This window comes from Lycorma delicatula, chromosome 4, assembly GCF_047948215.1.
Source record: "Lycorma delicatula isolate Av1 chromosome 4, ASM4794821v1, whole genome shotgun sequence".
Taxonomy (NCBI): Eukaryota; Metazoa; Arthropoda; class Insecta; order Hemiptera; family Fulgoridae; genus Lycorma; species Lycorma delicatula.
The window spans coordinates 160,994,019-161,017,792 of record NC_134458.1 but is presented as its reverse complement, the minus strand read 5'-3'; the positions used below and the strand labels follow the sequence as shown (position 1 = coordinate 161,017,792).

Below are 23,774 nucleotides of genomic sequence, written 5' to 3'. Positions count from 1 at the left end.
ATTTTATTACTTTTTGAAATTTATTCTATTCTCTCTTATTTGATTGACTAATTTTCTTTGTTTGTTTTTTAAATTGCACTTTCTTTCTACGAAGATTGAACATGATAGTATGAGTAGTAGTAGCATGATAGTATTAGCAGGAATATATATTTTTTGTATTTAGTAATATTTTACCTCTCTGTTATTCTACAAGATTACTTTTAGTAATCTTGTTTCATCGATAGTATGATTTATCTTAATACTCCAACTTTCCAGCTGACGAGTTTTAAATTAAGTTGTACAGTGTTCAAAAGTGATGCAACCTTAATGAAGAATGTTTCATTTTTTTGTTGCTGATTTAATTGCCGAAAAAAGGGTTGTACAATGCAGCCAAAAATATTCATTGTCTTCGAATACGTCAGATGTGCCAGTTATGCCCAAATCCAGAATGCCTTCACAGAAAATTATGGTGTGGATGCACCAAACATGTCCTTCTTCGAGCGGCTGTATGGCAAATTCCAAGAGACAGGGAACGCGTCAGATGCAGCCAAAAGTGTCGACCGAAAGTGCTAACACCAGAAAGGTTGATCTACTTGCAAGCTACGTATTCTGTTAGTCCCAAGAAATCTGTGCATCGCCTATCTAGCCAGTCTGGTCAATCCATTGGGAGTGCCCAAACGGCATTGCGCAAATGTTTAAATATGCATCCGTACAGAATTACGGATACGAATTGTTACCTGCAGACACTAGAGAACGTGTAGCTTTGTGTCGGTGGTTCATATCATCTGAAACGTCAGGTGGGGAAGAACTCGATGATTGGTTTTGGTCTGATGATGCATGATTCCAACTTGATGGATACGTGAATGCACAAAATTCACGCATTTCGTGTACGGAGAATCCATATCAGCTGCACGAGTATCCTCTACTACTCAAAACGTAGGTGTTCGAGTGCGCAATGTCAAGTAGGCGAATTTTCGTGATATTCTTTTATGGCACAGTGAATAGTGAGCACTACTTACAGATGGTGCAACAATTTATGAACACTATACCTCTCTCTTTTTCTGGTTAGCCTCCGGAACCACCGTAAGGTATTACTTCAGAGGATGAAATGTATGAATGTAAATGAAGTGTAGTCTTGTACAGTCTCAGGTCAACCATTTCTGAGATGTGTGGTTAATTGGTACCCAACCACCAAGGAACACCGGTGTCCACGATCTAGTATTCAAATCCGTACAAAAGTAATTGCCTTTTCTAGGATTTGAACCTTAGAACTCTCGACTTCGAAATCAGCTGATTTGCGATAACGAGTTCACTACTAGATCAACCCGGTTGGTTTGTAAACACTATACCTTCAGACCGGCTAGAGTACGCGTGGTTTCAGCGGGACAATGCTACGGCTCATACAGCCAACAACATTATGACTTTCTTGGATCAGTGTTTTCATGTGCAAATGATTTCGAAGGGGCTATGTCTCTTGATCTCTCTCCTCCTGATTTCTTCCCTCCTTTTTTTGTGGCATTTTTTTTGTGGGGACACCTTAAGGATGCCACCCACAAAATTTATCCTTACACCATTCCCGAATCGGAGAACGAAATTGAACAAACATTACAACATTTGTTTAAGGGCATGCAATGTCGACTTCAATTACGTGAATCGCATAATGGAGGTCACTTTCTACAACTATTGTAACTTACTCATTTTCCCATAAGGTTGCGTCACTTTTTGAACATTCTGTAGAATGTCTGCTTATTATATGTTGCGAATTATACCACATTTTGTAATTATTCTTTTATAAACAGTATGTTTTAAAAACGATATATTGAAGTAATAAAATGTTATTATTTTTTTAATATTTATTAAGCATTATTCAGGAATTTGACTTATTTAAAATAAAAAAATTACTTACATATGAACAGTTATAAGTATAATAACATTTTAAATCATTTTTTTTTTTGTTAAAAAACAAAAATCGAAACAAGAGTAAAAGAAAATTTTTAATTTAAAGTAGAAACAAAAATTTTATTACATTTCACTTAGAGACAATTTTAATATCTTATTGAATTTTATGTATACTTATTCGTGAAGCGGTATAAAATATAAAAAGAAAACTCATACTATTTACAAGATCCCATTTTCAGTTGATTTTATAATAGAATGATATATTTTGTCCCCTCTGTTCGTGATGGTCTTACAGATGAAGCAGCAAGAATTTATATACAGTACTCCCCGGTTATACAGCGCCTGAATAAAGACACGATGAAATACGCGTTATAGCCATAATCCAAGGTATAACAGAGAATTGCCTGTTTGTCATATAAATAGCTTTTTTCATTTTTTAATGAATGCAGACTATTTTTATACTAAAAAAATATGCTTGTATACGATTGGAAAATATTTCTATACCTGTAATTTCTTTACGACTATGATGAAATATATGTATATTATTCTTTCCTTGAAATCTGACATTCTGTTTAAACAATTTTACGCAGTGGATATACAATTCAGGGATCTTTTCTCTTAGAAAACTCCGCAACTAAAATTTATCGATATTAGTTAGTAATATTATTAATGTATTTTTTAATATTATTTGATCGCTAGTGAAATTTATTGATAAGATAATATTGAATTTGTTGATAAATTTTAATGTATTTACAATCATATTTTTCTTTTCATTCTTACTTCGTCGATATTATGAAGGGGCGGTCAGTCTTTTGCTTTTAAATTTCACTGCAAGCATCTGTTTTCATTTTGCTTTTAGTCCTTGGTTGGATTGTATGACAAAGTGAATTACAATAATATTGTCGGAACTTGTCCGTGGTTCAGACAGAAAGAGACACGATTATAATATTCACAGGAAAATAGTATATTGCAAGAAAATGATCAATACATGACCAACTATCATCGGTCATGTAAAGCCGTTGGCGTAACAAACCGATCGTTGTGTAAATCGAGGTAGTGCAGCAGATAAATTAACCTGCGGAAAAACACACGGTTAGAAAGCAGCAGATAGTATAACTTTCTTTATTTACAGTTGGTCAAAGGAATATGCATTTACGAAAGTATGCTCCGAGCAATCGGAAGTGTCTTCCGATGCGATTACTGACTGGAAAAATTATTTTCTTGAACTTTTTGCGAAAGGCATATTTAGTAATCAATTAATGATAGACGGCATCGTTCAACTCGTTAAAATTAACAAATAGCTTTTCTCAAGATGAAAAAACAACGCAGGCAGGGACTGTTCACAGCAACGGATATTTTGGGGAGTATGTAGTCAAAGAAGTAATTTATTTATTTACGCCGTACCTGACCTTTTTATCAAGTTACTAAACGCAATACCAGCGTTCGTTAGACTTGGCAGTATAATTGTATTTGATTTATGGAGAGTGTACGATGAGGTGACAATCGTAATTTACCCGGTATGCGATTTCTACATTACATTGTCATTCACACCTTTACTTCGTCGACCTCTTAACGCAAACTGTGGAATTTTTGCAGACTTTCGATAAATTATGAAATAGACGTGGACGTAAAACTACGTTTTACAAGATTCATATTTTTCAGAATCTATCTGGCGGAGACGCAACCCGAATGTCAAAATGTTTGACTAGATAATGATGAACATCGTCGCCTTCTGGCTACAACAATGAGAAAGAATTGCGCTGCATCATCAACATTATATACGAAAACTTTCATTTCAATCTATAATTTTAGCACTCGGTATTCTGATTATTGTAGTGTAATTAACGACAATATATTTCTGTGATTAGGCTCCAAGAGAAAAGACCCAAAAATATTTATTTTAATATTTATTCTACCTTTATCCACATAATGGTATATAATGCTATTAAATTTTTTTTTCCAATAACCGTTGAAACTTCTATAAAAAATACACGTGCAGTTTGACGTCATTGTTTGCTGTCATCTATTGATGCCTTTACAATACCATTGTAAAGGTATTTATGGTAGATGTTTACTATCTTCAAGCCTTTAAAAGTTTTCTTAGCTTATTAACTGCATTACTCTATAAAAAGTTATTTAAAGGGTTTAATTTAGATATGATAATAATTTTTCGTTTGGATTATTTTATTAAAGAACTGTGTTAAAACTACGTTTAATTTTACAATGGTATTTTTTTATTATGTTTCAGGTCGGTGTCATAATTTAACTTCCATTATTACTCATATTGATGGATAGAATATAAATAAATGAGGATCATTTGAAGAAACGTTTAACGTAAAATGATGATAAGTATGTTTTCTAAATTATTTATTTAATTCTTTGAAAAGTATTATTTTAAAATCAAATTGTAGATAGAGGAAATGTATTTTTACTTGAAAGAAAAATAACCATGTCAGAGGACTATACGTTTTTCGATGTTTTAAGTCCGTGTGCCCTAAAATAATAAAATTTGGTTATAAAATTCTCTATTTAGAACCTGGAAAAGCGAAGCGTTTTACCATACGTAGATGCAGCACTAGTTTTACTCGTGTTGTACAAGAGAAAGATATAAAAGATGAAATAAATGAATGGTACAGTCGCTTTTATTGCATGCATACGATTATATGATTATTATACAACATAGACAATCAATATTATTTTAATAAAAACGTCTTTATATCTCATATAAATTCGATTCATATGCTACAGTGATATTATTTATTTTATTTAATTGACGATAAGTAGTTTATAACTTGCTATTATTTTACAATAATAACTGTACACGGTATATGTTATAATTGAAGGATCTTAAAAAAAGATTAGTAAGTGCCTGTATTATAAAACAAGACTAATGATTATTGTTTAAAATGTTAATTTTAGTAGAAGTATTAGAAAATTACTGAAAGAAACTACGTGTAAAATATATTTTTCTATTTAATACAGGAAGACGTTGTACTAGTGTCATCCAGTTAATTTATATAAATTCAGTTTTACTTAGCGGCTTTAGCATCGAGTATTTGTGGTAGTAATTTTTTTTTTTTTATTTGTTAGAAGTAATTTAACTTACAAGTATGAAAATTTAGGGCATATTTCAGTTACCTTTTGGACATGGTGCTTTTCGGATAGGTTGGCCAGGTTTTATTTAATTCATGCTTGTGTAACGAGTATAGGATCATTGATGATGTGCGCCATGTCTGATATGTGTACCCCAGGTAAGAAGCTGAAGATAACAAAGTAGTTAGAGAGCTTGCAAGGATCAATTCTTGTTTTAAGTTAATTGGAAAACCGAAAGGGAATGTAACATACTTGCTGGCTTCCTTAGTTTTTTAGCCCTGCGGAGGGTAGCTGAATGGGATTGATTCTGTTATAGATGTATACAATAGCAACCCGGGTGGCTAGATCCCCGCCTGGAAGCTTATCTTGCTAAGATAGGCTATTTGGTATCTAGCCCCGGTTAACTGAGGTGTTCGCTAGGAACGAAGGGGTGGTGTGGCGACCGGGATCATCATAAGGCGGGTGTCTTCCCCTACAGACAGAGAGTATATCAGAAAAATTAAATCAATTTAATTCCAAAAAAACTTTGGAATCTTGGCAGGATTTCGCTAAATTACGGAACAGACGTGACTGTGAACTAACCACGCGTAACTAAATCTCATATTTATGCGAATTAATCCAGTGGAGAATCATCCGGACAGGCTGTCGACATATTTAAAGAGATAATAAAGAACATCATTATGTAATGTGGTAATGTGATCACCACATTTATTACAAACTGTGTTGCAACGTCACTATTATACACATAAACCTTCTTTTCAATTTGTAATTTAAATACAAGGCTCATTAAAGTTTGGTAGGAGGGCACGGTTCAGTAATAAATAGGTTAATTAAGTTACGTTCAAATTATTTATGAATATAAATATTCCAATTTTCAAGATTATCATAAAAGCGGTTTCAGTAGCTCAGATAAAGCCATTAGAGACATTTTGAGAAATTATGTTGGTAGAACTGAAATCTCTGCCCGAAAAATTGTTAGACCAAAAATTTAAATTAGTGCATCAGTTTCTGTACTCTTGTTTTGGATATGTTTCTTTTTTTACTTTGTTTCTTATTCAAGAAAAGACTCTGTGATTTGATAACAGATTCGGTTTCAAAGAAACAGTAGAAAGAAACTGCATCCAGAAGTCCTAATAAACCCATTACTCATTAAAGATCAAGAGGTTTGTTAGAACTTCCCCGGTAAGAGTCCGCTGAACTGGACAGCGAAGTCAACGAACTATGTTTACAGTTCTAAACATAACCTAACTTAAAAGTGAGATGAAAATGGAGAAAAAAAATAAGCCTGTAAACATTATATTTCAGATCAGTTAGATTTGTAATAATGAATACTTTCAAAAAATACCTCGTTTTTTTTTTAGACAACGATTTTTTCTTTCATTTGATGAACCGCGGGACTCGAATATATCACATTTTCATCAAGAATGTGAGTTTACGAATCGTGCCGCTAGGTAGCAGTACTTGATGCTACTAGGTAGCGTACTAATACTTGATAATTACTTGAAATTATAAAATTTAAAAGAAAATATACTACAGCTTGTTTTAATAGTAAATGCTGTTATGTAAATGAAAGTACTGAAGATGAAACAATTTTTGTAATTCCCATCACTTAATTAAAAAGAAATAAAAGTATTAGTTTACAAGAGATTATAGCTGCTAATAAAACACAAAAACACGAATTATAGGAAAGTATTGCATTTGTGGCAACAAAGATTTGTTACTTTAAACAGAAATACATTCGAAAATTTTCGAAATTTACCACGGATTTTAAAATTGGAATTCAAACTCCAATATATTCTCCAAACATGAGAACTCTAAAACATTTTGCAGTTTAACATGTATTACCATTGAATATCAGCAAATCGCGAATCTTATATAAGGATTTACCTCTGTAAAATTCAAACTGCTCAGAAAATAAAGATGCTGATTTGGTTGCTTGCGTGAATATTTATCAAAAAATGTCGCAGCGTTTTTATGATGATTAAAAATTAATTTTCCACATATTTACGTCACATGAAGTACATTTTAACCTAATTAGGTTAAACCAATTGGTTGCGTTAAAAAGCAGAATAGTCTATATTGGAACGCTGAAAACCCACTTCAGTTACATTAGAAACCGTTGCGTGGTTTGAAAGTCACAATGTGGTATGCACTTTCTTCGTTTGGTATTACTGGACCAATTTTTTTTTCAATACGATTGAGAAAACACTAGAACCATTACACAAGCTTGGTCACAAGATTACTGAAGTAAACATTAATTCTATTTCTACAAAGTACGTGGGTCTATCAAGACGGTGCTACAAGTCATACCGCTCGTGTATATTACTACTTTAACTCTTTTCAAACCATATCACATAAAAAAATGGGAAAATTATTTGGACGGTTACATCTGTGAATTTGTCTACATGTGACATTTTTTGGAGGGTTTGCTCATGAGCAAGTATGTATGTTAGCGACCACAAACGTTAGCAGAACTAAAATTAAAATTCAAGAAGTCGCACGTATTATGCCGTCCATGTTACGGTGAATAATGGAAGACTGTCGTTAAATACTATAACAGTGCGTACATCGCAATGGTGTCCTTTTATCAAGCCTCGTTTTAAAAAAAATAAAATTGTATGTCTTGCTTAATAAAACACCATAGAAACATTCATGTTAAACCTATTTAAATACAGGAGTATTAAATTCTACCGCTTCAAACGTACTTTAGGTGGAATGTGTGTGGGTACATATAAATGCTATAATTTATTATGTAGTTAATAATAACGCAAGTATACCTATTCAACTCTTTTTAATCTCTGTGTAGTTTATATTAGAAATTCAGTACTGAAATAGTGTACTGAATTTGCAGTCTATTTAGTAAATTGAAATCTCTGTAAATTAAAATTTTCAAGAGTATAAAAAATGTTCCGTTTCATTTTCATTACATTTATATATGAGTATATTAATATCAGCAATCCGTGTGTATGTAACTTCATAGTTTATTAAACGTAGAACTAATTAAAGAAACGTTTACCGATTGCTATTATTACGATTAAGTAGCTATAATTTCAAAAGAAATTACAGCTTGTATAGTATTTCATCAACACGGCTAAAGAGATTGTTCTTCTTTTATTCTAAAAGTGTTTATTTTATATTATCTACACCCTTACTTGCGATATGTAAAAACTTAAATTATAAAAAGAAAAGTTAATTTCCAAACGATGTATAAAAAACCTTTGCCTAATTTTTTTTGGTTGTAATCTTGGATTGGGGTTTCATCTCTTTTCTGATAAAAAAGTGTGTATTTTCAATTAAATTAAATAAATTGTTATATTTAAAACTATGAAAACTTTTTAAATGAATGTCTACAACTTTACTTGGCTTTTATTAAATTATATAAATTAATATTAAAAAAAACCTCTTCTTTAGTGGGTAATTAAACATTATCTACTAACACGTTTTGAACGACTGTAGTATCATAACAATAAAGTTTTTAAAGAAAGAGTATATTAGTTTTAAATAAAAGTATTCTATAATCAATAAAAATTTCTTAATTTACCATATATTTGAGTCGGTTAATAATGTCTGTAATTTAAATTTTTCAAACACTGCTCTTCTAAGGAACATCTGGCTCTTATAATCTGATAATCAGCATGTTATGAAAATCAACTTTTCCACCATTAAAATAGCGGATCATTATTGTAGGCAATATATACGAGTATAACGCATTGTTTTTCACAGAAAACAGGACATTTATTTGTTGCTTGGAATATCTTTCTTATGACTAACTCATGCAAAGCATCAGTTGCACAATCGATAACAGAATATTGTTGTTATAAAGACTGTTAAAAAACTATTTTTTGAAATACAGTCTAAAGTGAAGGTATCATTTTTAGACAGAATATCACTGAATTTCAGCGGCTGAGCGACATTAAACTCAACTCAATGAAGAAAACAACTAGAAACTTCATACCTCTTACTTTTCTTTGTATTGTTGACACGGATACTAATTATTACTCAGGCTGGCTATCTTATTTTGCTTTATAAAACTGGTACAAAATAATGTAAACCATCTGGTAACAATTACTTAAAAATTTTATCTTTTTTTGCCAAGTCTACTTTTTTTTTACGCAGGAGGAAAAATCTACACACAGGCGCCCAGCAGCCCGCACCACTGGGTGTGTGAGGTTTCCCGCAGAAGGCGGGGATTCACTAAACAATCTCCTGCTATGATAACATGCCCTAATACTCGCCGTGATGGCATTACTTGAGACATGCTGTATTTCTACGGGTTATACAGGACGGTTTCAGGAGTCCCACACACATCATCAGCAGCAACGATCCCAGGGTTTCAAAGATCCGAGGGTTACGTCCATGTGCAGTCTGTCCCTATCCCGCCCTTCCTGTGCGTTCCGGCCAAACTGCAACTGCCGGAACCTCCATAACATCTTCGTGGCTCTATTTCTTCCCTATTGCCTTCATCCATGGGGGTACGTGGCACAACCTGAGACGCCACTAATGGAAAGACAATGCTGGTGGCCTCTCTGAATCCATTGGCGTTGCTGGGCAGACGGACTCATCGCGGAAAACGACGTCAACACCATTCTTTGTAGCAGAATCTTCTGACATCTAACTGAGAGAACGGCTCCAGTCACACATATTATCGGTAGTAGCGACCCAAGGGCCCCAACTACCTTCATGTGTAGGCTGTTCTTTCAATAGCCCTCTCATCCTTCCTTGGCCTTTAGCTACAGGACCGTCCGAGACCATGTTCCACACCATCTCCACTGGTTCCGGTTATGCAGCATAGTCTGCATGACTTCCTGCGGGGTCTCGAAAGTCATTCCTTCCGGTCTAAACGCCATCCACCACGGTCACTCTAAAAAAGTGTGGTCAGCTGTGTCTACCTGACCGCAGTAGATGCATTCCGGGGGGAAGGTCTCTTCTATATGGCATGGAGGAAATTCCCAAACGACCCATGTCCCATTGGGACATCTAGTAATCTATCTCTCCATTCCTCTTCACTACACACGCCCGGACATCTGGAATCAGCCTTGAGTCCATATATATACTGATATAGGATGAGTCCCATCTCTCCTACCAGTGGTTCCATACGTTGCCTCTCGCTTCATCCTTAGTGCTACCGACAGCTACACTTATCCACTCTTGTATAAGCAACGTCACAGACAGCAAGCCAGCCACCACCAAAACCGCCTCCAACGAGACTGGGTGGTAAGCAGCAGCCACCCTTATCGCCATCTTTCGTTGCAGGACATCCAGCTTCTGTCGGCACCTCTTGATACCCAATGCTCTACTCCAGACTGGGGCAACATTCAAAACTATTGCGGCGACCACGGAAGCTATCGACCTCGTCTTAGGCGACCTAAGTTTCCTTATATCGGCCATCACTCCCGCTATTGCCGAGACCGTCCTCTTTGCATCCAAGATTTCCTATTCTTGTCCAGCCATACTACAAAAAATTCCCCCCTTGTCACTGGCCGGACCTCTGAGCCATCCACCTCCACCACAAACTTATCAATACGCCTTCGGCCTGTCATTTTAATGACGGTTGTTTTATTAGCAGCCAATCGCTTACTTGGGCAATTGCCACGTTGGCTTTTCCCCTCACTGTGTTCACATCTCTGGTGGCTCCTACGAGGGTTAGGTCGTCCGCGTAGCCTAAAGCCACCACTCCCACCGGAAAAACCAATCAAAGGATGCCATCGTAGAAAGTTTTCTAAATTAGCGGGCCCAGCACGGATCCCTGCGGGACTTCGATACTAATAGGCCGGAAAACATCCTCCCCCTCAGCGGTGGCCGTGATGGTTCTACCCTTTAGCCATTCTTGCACCATTGGTACAAGGTACGAACTTATTCCTCTCCTCACAAATTCTTCAATGAGGGTTTCCCGGGTTCCTGATATCCAGGAGTACTATTATTGGTATTTCCCTTGTGTGTCTGGTACCACAGGCAGCATCATCCACGATGGAGAGGATATCCGTACGGCATCCACCGTTGACGTCCTTTCCCCGAATCCGAATTGGTTCATGGAGAAACCTCCCTTTTGTTCGAATTCCCTCTTCAGTCTGCCAGCCAACATCAATTCGAACAATTTCCCCATAGTCAAATAGGCTGATACCCCATCGGGTCCTCTTTACGCCTACCCTCCTTTCTGAAAAGGACAAGCTTCACAGGGGATCTGGTCATGTGTAAAGATATCGTTGAACAGACACAGCACTGTCAGTGGGATGACCTCAACTACTATTTTTATAATTTTGGCCGGTATACCATCCGGACCCGGGCTCTTGCGTCCTTTCAACTTTCTGGAAGCAAGTTGCAGTTCCTCCATATTGAACCTCAGGATGTCGTCCGCCGCCAGCTCCCTCCATCTGTTCCTAGCCCTAGGAAACAGAGCACCTGTCGCCCTGACGATCATTTCCTTTATTAGGACCTTCCAAACTTGCCGGTCGCCAACTTATATCCGATTCCCCAGGAATCCTCGTTCAGGTTGTCAAAAAGTTCTCTTCTCCATTTATACGATTGCTGGATTGCCGGTTTCAGCTTCCTACAAGAATCCCTGAGTCCGTCCAGGGCAATGTCGGCTTGGTTCATCAGTCCCCTTCGTCTATCCCACTGCTACCTCCTCCTAGCAGCCCCACAAGCACAGCTGAGCCCTGCTATCTCCGACGTCCATCTGTAAGCTGGCTTGCCCTGCTGTCTGCGAAGGTTGCCGACGCTTAAACCGAAAATTTCGGGAATAAGGTCTGCAAGTTTCTACGGCGTAACATCTGGTAGGGTTCTGCCCGTAGCAGTCAGAGCCTCGCTGAACCTCTGATTCTTCAGTAACCCAACCTTCTTCCGCAGGTATGGACAATTCTGAGACCCCACTTTAACATCTTCAATCACCAGCTTAATGCACCTGTGGTCGCTCAGCATGTTCCTATCAAGGACCCCTAGGCAAAATATGTTCTCGCGACATCCTCCGGCATTTCTCGCGACATCTGGATGTTCTAAGGTAGGACTCTCTTCCCTGTTAAGGCAGACCAGGCCTGAAGTTGCAAACATCTCCGCCAGTAGTGCTCTTCTCTCATTAGTCACAGAACCCCTCCTCTCAACGCACCTAGCGTTGAAGTCTTCGGCTACGATGGTTTTCCTCCCTCTTTCCTCTAATTCCAGCTGATTCACGCAGTGAGCGAACCGATCTATCGATATGTTAGGAGCAACAGAATTCCAGTACCAACACAAACTACGCCGTCCAAGTGGCCAATATTACACTATCTAATATTAGACTATAAGTCTACCAGGAAGTTCTAATACTACATGCAATCTTGATACTCATTATTGTATGAGATCAACAAGTCCTTGATATTTATGTTTTATAAGGATAATTTATATAAAATATCCATTTATTTTTCCTTTAAGTAAAAATATGTCCTAGACTTAATTAAAGTTGCCTACAGTGATTATGAGAAATGAACTAATGAACGTATAAAAAAGCCAAATCTGATCCGAATTTAAACGCAGAATATTAAAGGCAGAAATATTAACACTCCGTAACATTACAGTTTTTTCAGCCAATTGAAGACCACTTAGTTATGAGAAATGATAATAGTTATTTAATAATACTCTACAGAGGATTCTGTATTCTTATGATAATTGAATAACAGTGAAAATTAGAAATTATAATTAATTCAAATTTCATCGGCAAGCAAAACATTAATTTTAACTAAACGTTAAGCGTATGAGTGTATGTGTATATATATATATATATATATATATATATATATATATAGATGTGTGCGCGCGCGGGTGTGTGTGAGGGAGTTCCATGCATTTTTTACTTAATTCTCTTTCTTTACAGATCTTTTGTTTCTCTTTCAGTAGACTTAGGTTAGGAATTTAAAATGAAAATTTCGTGAATCAGTAATTAAATTGTAGAAAAACAGACTATCAACAATCTCGGTCTCTTCAACCCTTTTCTTATTAATTCGTGTACATTTAACGATGTTAATATATTATTATTACTATTATTATTTCTTGGTATTTGAATTTAATTTATTCGGCGTTCACATATCTTTTTGGAATAAATTCTTTCAGGACTTTGAAAGCGAATCGCTTAAAATTTAATAATTTTAAACGATATTACGTTTCGTTTTTATATTTGGCGAAAAAATTAATTGTTGAAAAACCGTTAGATTTTTCAACAATTAATTTTTTCAAATTTTTCTTAAAATGTACATCGATTAAAGAAAAATTTCATTTCTTTTCACCAAGAGAGAGAAAGATTGACTTTTTCAAATAAAATAAATAAATAAATAAATATATATATATATATATATATATATATATATATATATACAAGCATCCTAATCGCTGCTTCGCCCACTCGCGCTACAAGTTTACTTGCGTTTCCGTGGCGGTAAATTATTGTTTATTTTGTTTTTTAGTCAAGTGAAGCAGGTGCAGCTAGTCGCGTCGCATATGCAGTGGCAGTGACTGTGTTGGTTAAGCCACCACACTGTACATTGTCGTTCCCCTTAAAAAATCGAAATTGAAAGAAACCCGAAATTAGTTTTCAGATATTTATCTGAAGAGTATTTGCGACCCCAAATCTACTAAATATCTCGTTTAGTATAGTTGGAAATGGCGACTATTTACAATCGTTGATGAAATAACCTTTTTTCATCTCTTTCAAGGTTCAAATTTTGAAAAGTGTAGAAGCTGGTTTTTAGGTATTCAAATTAAGTGGATTCAGTGTATTCAGTACCAGTGGATGGTTCTCTCAGAAGATATAGCGAGCGATCACCGCGCCTCTATCTTGGATCTGAAAGACGTAGTTTTCAGGCGTGAAGTGCACTCCCCCCCACCGAGATTCTCATCAGTACAAATAGAGCAAATTGTCAACAGCAAGTAGACTGTCTGATAGACATCAACAATCACCTGAGGCTTTATCTAATATGACAGAATGGCAGCTAACAATACAAGGAGGCGCTCCGTATATTGGTGGACTGCTGAAATTGAAGCAATGAGACAAGAGCTCCAGTCCCTTAGGAGAAGGAAACAACGTATTCTTAGAAATAACAGAGAAGGGTACCAGGAAATAGCCAATAGATACCTCGAGGCAAGAAGAACGCTCAATAAGGCTATTAAGAGACGTAAAAAGGATTGCTGGATCAGGCTCTGTGAAAAGCTTGAAAGCAATCCCTGGAGCCAGGCATATCGTATTGTGACCAAAAAGTTCGGGAGACGTATGCCTATCCTCAATAAGACCAGTGTTGCAAGGGAGGTAGCCAGGTTGTTCCCGCATACAGTGCCTGATATCGTGAGATCCACACCTTGCGACAATAGAAGATTCACAATGGAAGAGCTACAACTTGCGGCGAGGAGTTTGGCAACCAAAAAGAGCCCTGGCCCGGACAAGATTCCCGCGACAGTGATCAAGGGGCTGGTTCAGATGGCTCCCTGGGAGATGCTCGAGATTGCCAGCCACGGCATGGAGAACGGAGACTTCCCCGACAGCTGGAAGGAGGCCAGAGTGGTATTCCTACCTAAAGGCACCTCTTCGGAGGAAGATATAACTTATAGACCCCCTGAGCCTCCTTAACATGATGGGGAAGCTAGTAGAAAAGATGCTGGCTGGCCGCATCATCAAAGAACTAGAAGAGGGAGCCGGAATCAGTCCTAACCAGTACGGGTTTATGCGGGGGCGATCCACCGTGCAGGCTATCTGCCGAATTTCGGGATGGGCCGACGAGGTGAAGAGAGGCACTTGGCGAACCAGGAGAATTCCACTGATGCTGTCACTAGACATAAAAAACGCGTTCGGGGCTATTGGTTGGGGTCACATTAATAACGCAATTGCGGCTAGGGGCCTCAGCCCGTACCTGCGTAGGCAAATTGAATGTTACTTGTCCAACAGAGGATGTCTGGTAGAAGCACAGGAAGAAACAGTACATTTTCAAATGCACGGTGGAGTTCCGCAGGGCTCTGTTCTGGGGCCGTTGTTGTGGCTGGTGATTATAGATGAACTCCTTCAGAAGGAGTTTCCTGTCGGCGTCCAGGTCCTGGCTTATGCAGATGACCTTGCAGTCGTCGTAGACGGAAGGATGGTCTTGGAGGTGCGGGAGAGGGTGTATGCGGCCATCGACACTATACAGGAGTGGTTGAGGTCCAGGGGTCTGCAACTGTCTACGGAAACATGCCGGTGTATTGCCTTTACGGGTAGAAGAGTGTTAGAACCGTTCAATATTTCCATCAACGGTCATGCTATAGAAGAAGCGAATAACATCAAGTACTTAGGAGTTATCCTCCAGAAAAACGGTAAATACACCGAGCACATAGTCAATGTATGCAACAAGGCAGAAAGGATGATAAAAACTCTAAACATCATTATGTCATCACAGAATGCCCCTCGGGCCTCAAAGCGCCGTTTACTGGCGACCACCGTCGTGTCTTCGCTTATGTATGCCGTTCCGGCCTGGTGGCGCTCTATCGCCATCAGGCGAAACAAAGAGAGACTGGCGAGGACGCACAGGTGTGTGCTCCTAGGTGTTGTGTCCGCATACAGGACAGTGTCCTATGCCGCCCTGTGCGTGTTATCGGGTACACCTCCTATTGACCTAATCGCAAAAAAGAGAGTGGAGAGAACACAAGGCAAGCCAGAACAAGAGGTCAGGGATGGCGTTTATAATATCTGGCAGGAAAGATGGTCGCAGGAAGCTGTGGGTCGATGGACGAGAACCCTCATCCCCAACATCAAGCCATGGTTGTCGAGAAGATTTGGTGAGGTTGATCATCATCTATCGCAGTTTTTTACAGGATATGGTTCCTTCAATAACTACCTGCACAAAATAGGCAAGAGAGAAGAGCCAATTTGCAACTACTGCAACGAGATAGATGATGCTGAGCACACCTTTTTTGAGTGCAATAGGTGGGACACACTTAGACATAGTAAGGCACTCACAGGTATAACTCCAGAGACAACAATAGACTACATGCTAAGAAGCGAGTCAAACTGGAATAATTTTGCTAGTTTTGTTAGACAAGTTGTACAGAAATACTCCGATGAGAGAAGACAAGGTGTTGGCTAGAATAGGACTGGGTGGACAGCCTTGCTGGTGAGGTCCAGCATGCTGCGGTGTGTTGGCACTGATGAGCCACCAAGGACTCCACGGGTAACAGTCAGGTAACAGCACACTGAATACTGAAGGGACCCGGCGCCGCGTCGCGGCGAACTGGGTCTGGCGTGGTGTCCAAAAGGGCAATATTAATAAAGAACTCTCAAAAGAGCTAACCGGTAGGCCGACCTGCCATGCCGGTATATAGCCGGTAGGTGGGGAGGCCTATTTGAGTTTAAAGACACTCCCCTGGGCGGCGTAATACCAACAAGTCGGTCCGGCCCAGGGGAGCTGAGAGAAAAAAAAACGTATTCAAATTAAGCCCACCGGGTTGGTCTAGTGGTGAACGCGTCTTCCCAAATCAGCTGATTTGGAAGTCGAGAGTTCCAGCGTTCAAGTCCTAGTAAAGGCAGTTACTTTTATACTGATTTGAATACTACATCGTGGATACCGGTGTTCTTGGTGGTTGAGTTTCAATTAACCACACATCTCAGTAATGGTCGAACTGAGACTCTACAAGACTACACTTCATTTACATTCATACATATCATCGTCATTCATCCTCTGAAGAAGTATTATCCGAACGGTATTTACCGGAGGCTAGATAGGAAAAAGAAAGAAAGAAAAGGTATTCAAATTAAGGTTACACATACCAAAAATAAAATTAATAATTTTAATTGTTACAGAGAAATTAAAAAATAATAGCTGGGTTTCAAAAAGAAGAAAATCAATTTAACCCTTTAAACTCGGAATTTCAAAATTTGGTTTTAGATAATCAAATGAAAATTACACACACCATAAATTAAGTTAACATTATTTTTACCGAGAAATTCTAAAAATAGTAAATTTAATTTTTTTTCATTATAATCATTTCAAACTGGAATTAAAAAAAAGACCTTTCATAGTTTGCATTTACACCGTAAGAAGAACGTGTATTCAAGTTTTCATCAATTAATCTTAATTTTTTTTTGCTGGGAGTTGATTATGAAACTTTCACTACATGTTTTATTTAAATATATATATATATGTATTATACATAACAAATTAAGTAAAATATAAATCAAGAGACACTACTAAATTCTAAAGTTAAAGTTAAATGCTTTCCTTATCCAAAGACTCCATGAAGAGGTAAGCTGATAGAATTACTTTATATTATATCCAGTAGAACTCAATGGGATATACAATGCTGCTAGCATCAAGCACGGGAACCTTTGTTAATACTTTTTCATCGATTAATATGTGTAACAATTCCGGATTGGTTGTTTCAACATTCATTTATTTTGTTATCAAATGAATTTATTTAGTCATTTATTTAGTTCTTTATAACTAAAAAGCCAGTTTTTCATCTATAAATTTTAAAAGCTATTCTGTGTTCTAATTATATTATGGAATGTTAGATATTGGGTAACGCAATCTTCTAAAACTGTGGTAGAAAAGGATTATAATTTTGTAATTAATGTCTTTTATTAAATTTTTTTATGATTATTGCTTGTAATTATTTGAAACAATTTTTTCTTCATTTTTCCAAGTTATTATAAAAATTTAATATAGGTCATTTCCGTAACAACAAATAAATTTTTATTATATATTTTTTTAATTAGATATATTTTTACCGTTTTGTTATTTAATAGTGTTTACGTGTATATTTGTAAGAATGAGTAGATTAACGTTTTGAACCTAAAGGAAAAAAAAAATTGTTGTGTAGGAAATTCTTTAGTAAGGGTTTTCTTATTGACCGTAACATCTTCCAAAATAGAAATGGTTCCTTTCCATTTCATCGCACTTTTCTTTATTAAATTCCATACATCCATCCTCAGTTTCTTACAATTGAACAGATATAAAAGGCCGTAGAAAATTATTTCTTATTTTTATAAGAAAAATATTTTTTCTAACTATTACTTTTTGTGGTTTAATTATTATTATTAATTATAATTAATCTAATTAAAATATTCTTTTTAAATTACTTGAATATAAATTGTTATTGGTTTTATCTTAAATAATTAATATATTAAAAAAAAACTTTATTCTTTATTAAGGAGATTAATTGAGATTAATTTATTATAATTACGGTTTTTTAAGGACAGAAAAGTTTCTTATACTGGAAGCTTCTAAAATTTACAATCTGTTAAATTTACAATCTATTTACGATATTATAGAAACCATAAGTAATTATCATCACATACAATCAGATACAGAAAGGTTTCCATCGAAACTCCGTAAAAATTACATACAAGTATTCCTACACAGAACATTGAATCTAAGTATACACATAAAGTCAGAGAACAGTGAAATCGTAAATTTGACATATTTTACCGCCTTTCTCAATAGGCAGAAGATTGGCTCGTTATACGATTTTATTTCTTTATGTTCTGCGATAACTTTTAAATTTTAACAAAACAAAACTTTAACCTTTTGCCCAGTTTGTTTACCTTCTCCTTTTCCTTACGTTTATTAATTAAATAACTTCGAATGCATCTAGGGTTACATAACCTACCATAACTACTGTTTTTTATCATGTAAGGATTTGCAAAACGATTTACAATACATTTGAATACCATTTTCTTTCAAAAATTGTTGAACTAAGTCATTTTCAATATCTTTATTTTTAAAAAAAAGCCTCGTTTTCTTAACTTTGGCCTTCCTGTAGTTTATATGTTATTGCTGTAGAGCGCTGTTTCATTCAAAATTTATGAATACATATTTTTAAAATTCCTTAATCTTCATCATCCTTTGTTATTTTGTGTCTGAATTTTTATCTTACAGTTCCTTTTTAATTCCCGGCAACCGACCGTCTGAGTGGATGTATGTTTATCGCTAAGAAATTTTACCGTTTACAATGCTTTTATTTTATCTGTATCAGTGATTTATTTTTTCGTAAGGAAGTTTTTAGCTATTTAAATATCCGATATTTTCTACTAATGTTTAACCATGGTTGTGTTTTGATATATGAAGGCCGGCATTAGTCGTCCTTAGGAAGCGTTCGTAAGAACATGGAACTTAGGCGCACCTACTTACGGTCGGGGCTTTTTAAATTAAAAACCTTTTTTGTTTATCATTTCATTAATTGGTTTTGTTTTTGTTTATTTTCAAATTAAATTTCTTTCTTAAGTAAAATGAAGTCAGACCGTTTAGTATTCTTTCTAACACATTTTTAGTTTCCTTTAATGAATGGATTTTTCATTTTAATATCACAAGTAAATTTTAACACCGTTACTTTTTCTAACCATTATTACTTAAACTAAACTTTTCATTAAAATCTTCTGTACCGTTTTATACGTAAGAGTTGAAAATCAATGGGAGTAGATTTATAAATTTTATATATTAATAATTTAATATATTTTATATATATTGATATTACTTATGTGATTTTAAAATATTATTAAATGGTTTCTCAACAGCTATAAACGCCGTAGAGAAAATGTTATTTTTCTTCTCCCAACTTTCAAAAATAAACTAAGATATAAGATTGCATTCATTTTTTGCATACGGACCGATCTTCATCCAAAATCTCTTCCATTTCATTTTATGTTTGTCTTTAATAGTGTACATCATTCAGAGTTCTAATACATTCTGTCTGATTTTACCATTTCCTGTCAACTCATCTGTTCCTTTTCGTCCATTTAGTCACAGTTTTCCTTTACGAGTAATCCTTTGATGTACTTTTGTCTCACATTAACTCTTCCTTTACTTTCTAATGGAGAATTTTCATCTGCATTTCTTGTATAACTAGCTAAAGACTTTATTTTTTTGAAGGGAATTTTTATTGTTATATAGAGAATCTCTCTTTGTATTGTTTTCTATTCTGTGGAAAAAAAACAAATTCCCATTCAATTTTACTTTACCCTTTACTCTGTTTATTTACTCTATAGCATTTTCAAAATGCTATCTCTTGACATATTTATATTACCTTTTTATATTGACTAATTGGCCTAAGAAATAAGAAATAAATGCTTTATATGTTATTAAATTACTATAATTTTAATTAAAGATTGTTAATTTTATAAAATAAATTCTTGAAACTTATCCTTCTGTACAGAATTTTAATATTATTCATTTTATTTGGTTGAAATAAATAGGCTATTTTTAATCAATTCATTATGAATCGAAAATTTTAGTTTGGTTGATTAATTATTAATATATTGATAATTAAATTTAAAAATATAATTATAGAAAAAAAGATATGAAATAATTTTATACAGATAAAATATGGTGAAACAAAATCAAAATATGTCAATTCCAAAACAATTTATATTGACATGTAAAATACTAAAACGAAAATTTTAACCGGCCTTTTGTTTGATCTGAATGTAATCCTGTGAAGTGAACGTTTTGTTTGCTTGTTTAAATAAAAAGTGGATTTTGTGTACGCTTATAGTTAAAATCAGCGTAGAAATACTTTAAAAATGGCGTTTTGTGGAGAAAAAAATATAAAAATTTGATGTTGTTTCGTTTTATTTTTTGTTCAACCTATTTTTGTAAATAATTATGATCTATTATTGATAATACGAGCATGTTATTGTACATTATAAAAGATAATTTTTCCATGTGTTCCCCTTTCTATCTCTTTCTCTCGCTCTCACTCTATAAAACAAAAAAAATTGTGGGAAAAAATTGAAATATCGGTGAAACTTTCAATTACAAAAAATATTTTGTGTTTGAAATATCATATATCGGATAAGAATATCAGATCGAAATCCTCAAGTTGAAAGATTAAGGTTAAGTGTGTGTGTGTGTGTGTGTGTGTGTGTGTGTGTGTGTGTGTGTTTAAATGAAATATGTTTGTTATATAATGAATGTTTTACGAATTGATTGACATGTTTGAATCGAAGGTCCCAAATTGCGCACTAAGTATCTGGGTATAAAAAAACGAGTAGCTCACTGCACCTAGAGTGGGAAATTTTATAAGACGAACTGTATCCAATTACCTGAATTAAGTAAATTAATACTAATGTAGATAATATTTTAATAATACGAAAACAATAATTAAAAAATGATTGTTAATTTTTTTAATACTAAATTGTGAGAATACAAATAATAAATTAAAATGAACTAATTTTCCTTATAAGATTTAATATTCAAATTTAAGTCGTGCCTTTAAAATTACTGTTTATTAAAATATTCCAAACATCTCACATTCTCCAGTTTGCCCTTTCATGAAATTTTCTTATTTTGTATTTTTAAAAAATCATTTCAACGCCTGGTTTAAGGATCGTTAATTCTAACAGGTGCTTTTACAGTCTTCAGTTTGATATCTATTTGAATTTACAAAAGAATTAAAATAATTAAATACGCAATTATTTAAAAAAGGTTGGGTTTGTAAAACCTTTCTACTAAATCGTGAGTGAAACTATTGGCACAGATTCATTGTTTTTCCTAAACTAGCTGTAGCTGTAAAACAGGCCCGTATCGTTGGTGGAAATTGTGAATTTTTATGTACCGATCAAATAAACTGAATATCATTTTAATCTTTAATTTTTCGTATTGAGGTTGTTTGCTAACTAAATCAAAAATAAAAGTATTAATTATTTCAGAAGGTTCCAAAAATGGTAAACCATATATACATAGTTCGCCCACCTCCCCACTTTAGTTTCAGCCATTTTGTGCTCTGTTATTAAAAATAGCTCCTGTATTTTTCTATACCGACAATGGAGAAAATGAAAACGACAACCAATTAATTGCATCTCAAATTGATAATAAGGAGTTGTGAATACTCTTTCAGAAATTAACTACTTCATAGGAGTATTTGGATTTAACTCAAAATTTAAATTTAAACACTTGTTTTTTTTAATAATTCGAGTTCATCTTGGTAGATTTTTGCAAGATTAGCTGGCAAGGTGCAAAGAGCTAAAGGCACAAAATGTCATTTTTCTATTAATATATGCAAACAAATGTGTGAAGGATTTCAAACGGTAATCGAACGTAATGTATTAATAAATCTCATTCGCATCGCAAAAAACACACAAATTACTTTCACAAGATAACGCTACTGTATTTTTATCGGGGCAAGAAATTTTCATCCGTAAGAGTTTAAGTTGTGAATTTACCAAATACCTATTGTATCATTCGCACTTTTTGGTAAAGACGGCTAAAAATTCTTCCTCCTTCCGTAGTATACATTTTACCTTCGTAGTTAACCGGTTAACACCAATGTAGCCTTGATGCCGCCCGCTGTTTGTGTTCTTCTCTCTAAAAATGCACTCAACAGGCGGTGAAAACGAGTTAATCGTGTGTGCAGTTCGTGAACGCCTGTTTGATTAGTTAAGAGTTTGAATTTTTTCTGATTTGTTTGTTCAACTGAATTAACTGTCGCACGAACTTTCCTAAAATTTATTAACTTTCTAAATAAATAATAATTTTTACTTGCCACCATAATTTATTTTATATTTCACAGTTTTTAATAAAAATTGAATAGCAGTACACAAAAATTTTTTCTTTTTATAAATAGCTATTCAAACACAGATCTCTTAATTCAGCAAAAGTTGTGCGTTATAATTTAAATGGAATTATTTATCTATTATATTATTTCCTAAAAATAATTTATAATTTCCTACATAAACATTATTAGATATTTATATTAAAAATAAATAAAAGATGTAAAAATATGCTTTTATTTAAAGATTCACAAAAAAGGAAAAATAATTTCACTTTCTTTTAAATCAAGAATAAATGTTTATAATAAGCTCTTTGATTAAATTCAAATAACATTTTATTTTGATATTGATGATTTATAAATCTGTTTTCTGCTGACACAAGTGAATGTACTTTTATGTGAACATTTATTTTTTACATCTCTTAGCTACATATAATTATTATAATGCATATTGAATGAATTTATTAATAAAATTCCTTTACGTTCAATAACAAGCGCAACTTGAAATAAATTGAAAACTTGAAACATTTTATTCATTAATAGCTCCGTAAATATTAATATTAATATATAATATATATTAATATTTAATATAAATATTAATTGAATAAAACTTTTAATGGCCGCCAATTAATAATAATAATAATAATAATTTTCAGTGTTAAAATTTTCAGACTTATTTATTTTGTAGAAGATACATACACACCACATTTGATTAAAATATCTCTGGCCGTTCTTAAGTTATAAATATTTACTGAAAAAACACGAAATGTGGACAGATGGCAAAAGAAGCAAGATAGGGCATACGTCCACATGAACGTTTTTGTCTATATCCGGAATTAGTCCCTTTAATTTGGCCAACAACTTCCAAGTCAATCTGCACAGCTATTTACAGTTGTGGTGGTGGGGGTGGAAATGTATGGATACCGTGATGCTCCCTCGTCCAATGGGGTCAAAAATTTAACCAAAGTTGGGCTGTATATATATGAGTATATAGCCAAATATTTTTTATAGATTTTAACTTTTTTGGACCACGAGCTTTTGAAATTGGGACAAAAAATGTTTAGAAATATGTTGAATATCCCCTCCACCGCAAATCCGTTTTAAGTTAAAACTTTGGAATTTCAAGTAACATAAAAAGTATTTTCATCGTCCTAAAGCTCATTTCTCTACGACTACTACACAAAATGAAAGTATTAACGGTAAAAGCTATCCCTCCCCTTTTTTAATTTTGTTCAAAATTTATTGCCTTCAATGCTCCATACAAATACAGATTCTTTGAGCCCTTTTTGAAGAATTTTTGTTGAACCAGCCTGGAGATAATTAAAATACCGGCC

The 23,774-nt window shown here is 34.6% G+C and overlaps 1 protein-coding gene across 2 annotated transcripts in view; it reads left to right on the top strand.

Moving 5' to 3' along the window:
• Positions 1-23,774, top strand: part of LOC142322962 (uncharacterized) — a 1,168,170-nt gene that overhangs the window by 382,109 nt on the left and 762,287 nt on the right. For both annotated transcript variants that reach the window (XM_075362062.1, XM_075362063.1), the window contains one exon: positions 4,127-4,227. The gene's annotated coding sequence lies outside the window, so the exon portion shown is untranslated. The remainder of the gene's footprint in view (positions 1-4,126; positions 4,228-23,774) is intronic.